Raw genomic sequence first — 4594 nt, forward strand, 5'->3', positions numbered from 1 at the left:
CACTCACTCACTCACTCACTCACTCACTCACTCACTCAAGTGCGTTCAGCATTTCTTTTTGGCTGGTTTAGGCACCCCTTGCCAAGTGTTTTGAACCCCAAACCTAAGTCTCATCAGCCAGAAGCGGATCCAGGTTTTTAAAACAAAGGGGTTGTGTGGAAGCACTGGCCAGTGCTGGTTGTACCCCTGCTCCCAGCCTCCTCCCTGACACACCCCAACCAGGGCAGGCAGAACGCACCACAGGACCAGCAGGTGGGAACTTTTGTGATTCCTTAAGAGGTAAGAATCCCCCCCCTTCCCCTCCATGCTCTGAGGCATGTCTCCACTTTGCTCCCTGTCCCCTTTCTTCCCATTCTGTCACTGCCCACCTGTCACTGCCACTTTCTCTGCTGTACAAGGGAAGCTCCTGTTTTGCCTGGCCCAGACTTCTCAGGGTCAAGTTCATCCCAGAACAGCAGCAGGCAGGCAGAAAGGGTGGGGATGTGTCTCTAAGAATGGGGAGGAAAGGAACCGGGTTGCAGGGGGGAAGGGAGTCCTAAGGAATTCTTACTATCTTTAGGACTTTGAAAAATCCCTGGATACTGCTCCTGCTATGTGACCAGAAAGGAGGGTGCAGCCACCCTGCTGCAACCCCTCTAGACCTGTCCGTCACCCACTCTCCATTTAAGATACAGGCTAGGGACAGACATACACAAAGCCTGAGCCTGAATTGATTCAATCTTTGCAGGTTAGTCTAACCTGGCTAGGCTAAACCAGTTTGTAACCACTCAGACATCCCCTCTGCACTGAAGAAATGCAGGAACCTGCCTTCAGTGGCTCAGGCTAGAAGTGGTGGGGGCAGTAGAGATGCCCTCCCTTCCCTTTCACAATGCTGAGCTAAGGGAGGATGGGGCCAGGCCCCATCAGATGCTCTGATTAGGAAGGGGTTCCCCTCCACCCTCACCATTGATAACAGAGCATTGAGTTGCACAGCAGGGAGTTACTCAGGGAGTTGTTAGCATTTATCAGCCCATCAAACAAAACAACAGCCTCTCTCATTAGTTCAAGCTCTTCTTAAACAACTTTTCCCAAGTAAGGAACAGAGGGACATTACCAGCTACCTGTTGATTAGCTCCAAAAAGCCCTAAGCCCACACTGTCCTGTCTCCCACAGCACAAACCGTAGCCAGTATGTAGTATCCTAGCTAAAGATGAGAGGTACCCATGTAAGGCAGAGGGGAGGAGGGAATCCCTGTTTGAGTAGGGAGGTGGTAGAGGGGAGCAGGAGGAAGCCAGGCAGACTCCGCTGTATGTGTAGTCTCTGCCAGAGCTGTAGCCAGGGAGCAGAGGGGTGGGACCAGCCCTGCTGGGCTGGAGCAGAGAGCTGAGCCCCAACCAGGGTTGCAAAGTATCTGAGATGCTGGGGGACTCTAGTTTAATTTAAACTAGGAAGGGGTCTGGGACAGACATTGCATAAACCGAAATCCGTTAAGTCTGATACTACATTCAACCAGGTTTATCTCAAACCAGTTCCAGCCATTTTCAAACTGGTTTATGTGCACTGAACATCTGTTCAGTTTCAGGTTTAAACCAGTTTCGGATCACTTAAACCAGTTTATGTGTAACGTCTACCCCAGCCACAAATTAATTTGGCACCTAACTAGTATGTATGAACTCTACTCCCAGAGCCCGGTGCTTATCTACAGAGTATGGGAATGAGTAGGGCCCTCATGTCTTGCTCCCTTTTTGGCCACTCCCTGCATTAAAATGTTTATAATCAACATATAAAACAAAAGGTGGCAGATGGATATGGATGATGGGAAGCACGAGACTACAAGACAGCATTAGCCAGCATGCTGAAAAGTGTTTTCAGTGCCCTAGCAATGCAGCCATTTTTTTTCCATAGGCATCACAGTAACACAAAATTTTAGGGAGGAACTTTGAAGGAGAACAGTGTGCTAGCTTAGCAGAGGGAGGCAGCTGCCAACTGTCAGTGGCAGCATGTATGACAGCATAAAGGTGTTTGCAGAAAGTTCCTTTCTGAACCTCTGAAGTCCTGTTTTGAAGCAGCTCCTGTTGTAGGTACATTTCACTGCAGGTTGCAGCTTTTGGAAAAAAAGAGGCAAAGTAGAGCTGTAATTTGTTGCCTGTAAGTGCAGCATCATACCTTGGTGCCAGTGGTTATTAGACCCACCTCAGTACTGCCACCAGATATTCTGACACAGGTGCTTATGCGGTGGGCTCATCATCAGATAGTTTCACTGATGAATCTTCGGTAAACAGGGACTGGGTATATGAGAGAGATCTGTAGTTGAAGATAGAAGAAACGAAGGAAGAACTAGATTAATGAGGAGCTAACAGTGGGCTGTGGGATAATTCAAGAATATAGAGAAGCAGGAACAGATGTCCACAGAGGTGGGTGATCTGGAAATGTGGGTACAGACTCTGTAGCTTCTCTCAGTAAGCAGGTTAGCAGGTTGCCTGCCTGGAAAGGTTACTGGTTCCAGTGCTTGCTGTTTATCTGGGGAAGGTGATATTTTGCTGCAGGCATTAGGAACTAAAGGGAAACAATTAAAAATAAATAGGTTGGAACCAAACAATTTTCCAGCTTTCCACTGAGAAGGTGCATTGGCAAAAATAGTTGCTTTAAAAAATATATATTCTGACAGCAAGCAACAGAAATTAAAAGACACAAAACAGTGTGAGATCCAACCAAATTTCCATCCTCCAGTTCATAAAACATGAACAGCATTGCCTTTTAAAACCAGAGCTAACAGACTTCTCTTGGGTTGCACATATTTGTTTAAAATCTTCCAACTTTTGCAGCAAATTGTTGTTTCAAGTATCTCTCTGGGTATAGCCGTCTACCCCTCCCCTCAATGGCATTTGGGCCATAGGCAGAAGGTTACCAACGTGTTACATTATTCACTAATAGAGGAGGCTCTTTTATCTTCAGCTTGTGTGTTTCCATACAGAGGTCTTAGGTTCAACTGTAGCTCATGACAATGCATCCCGCCATGTGGCAAACATTTGCAATGAGACAAACACCTGGTAGTTGTAGGGGCTGAGATGAATTCCTTTTTCCAGTGTGGCCTATTACAGTGACATGTACTTGTGGCTAGATCTGCAGACAACCCTGGCAACATACAAGAAAGGTGCCAACTTAAGCCAACACAGAAGCTATGCTTTTTCCTAGCTCATAAACAAAAGGAGACTGACAACAGATAGCACTGATATCCACGTCGTGTTCAGAACTAGTGGATGTGGAAGCAAATCTTCCTTCCCCACCCCACCTGCTAAACAGTGGTTTGGGTGCTGGGGGCACTGGATCATATGGTGGCATTGTTCTGAATTGCATCAACTCAGAGGCAAATCTTAAATAAAATTAAAAAACAAAAACCCCCCCCCCCCCCAAACCAGCATGGATATCAGAGATGATAGAGTTCTGCGAAATAACATTACAGTGCCTCAAGGAAGTACTTCTCTTTGACATACCACAGCGCAGTTTAATCTAGAAAATGCCTGCTAATGGGATTTGTTGGTGTGCTTGCGCCTAATTTCAGGCTAGGAGCGCTATGAGGCAGAAAAGAAAAGCAATGAGATGTCTTCCTGCATTGTAAGGTGTAACGAAGTGATCATAGGCCCCAGCTGCAGCAGGGATGTTCAGTAAAATCAGTCAAAGGGGGAGGACACACAAAATGGTTACACTGATATACTTTGCCTTTATATCAGATATGCAATGTACAGCTCTACATCTAAGTCATTACACTCTGAGGTAAAGTTTCCCCTCAGGAAGTCAGAAGAAATCATGCAAATGGTATAAATCAGGGGTTACCAACCCATAGCACACATGCAACAAGTGGCAAGGGCAGCCACTCTGTGGCACACAGTAGGTCAGTGAGGGAGCAAGGAACAAAGTGGCAGGTAGGAAAGGGAGCAGAAAGCAAAGCAGAAGATTTGGCAAGGGAAGGGAATCTGAGTGGCACTAGGAGGGGTGTGGAGCTTACTTTGTGGCACGCCTCCCAAAAAGTGTGGCCCCACTGGTGTAAATTATACCAATGTACAGGCTGTGTGGGCAAAACTCTAGTTAATTCCAACACTGGACAGTATATGAACTCTATGGAACCAGCCTGTGGCTGGCTTTTCTGGCACCTAGTGGTAAGAGTCTACCTCCAAACAGCTGGTCATCTCACCAATGTAAATGCCATAAGTGTACCCACTCATGCCAATTATATCAGTTACACCAGTGGTTTTCAACCTTTTTGGACTTGAGACCCCCCTCACTCCCAACCTGCAGCCCCCTGACCCTACCGGTACCCCTCACTCCCAATGCACAACTCCCTGGTCTGCTGGTACCCCTCACTCCCAACTTGAAGTCCTCTTGCCCTGCCAGTACCCTTCACTTCTGACCCACAGCAGGAGGGCAGTGCCCCCACCCCAATCTGTTACTCCTCCTGCTGCTGGCAGTGTGGCTGGCACAGGAGTCCTGGCAGTGGCAGCAGCAATGAGTTTCACCATCCCACTCCACCCTCCCACACCAGGGCAATCCGGCCAGGCTACAGGCTCACGCTCACTGTGAATGCTGATTCTGCAGGGTGAGAGGGGCACGTGACCTT

This window comes from Gavialis gangeticus, unplaced genomic scaffold (assembly GCF_001723915.1).
Source record: "Gavialis gangeticus isolate Ggan-Ray unplaced genomic scaffold, GavGan_comp1, whole genome shotgun sequence".
NCBI classification, from domain to species: Eukaryota; Metazoa; Chordata; order Crocodylia; family Gavialidae; genus Gavialis; species Gavialis gangeticus.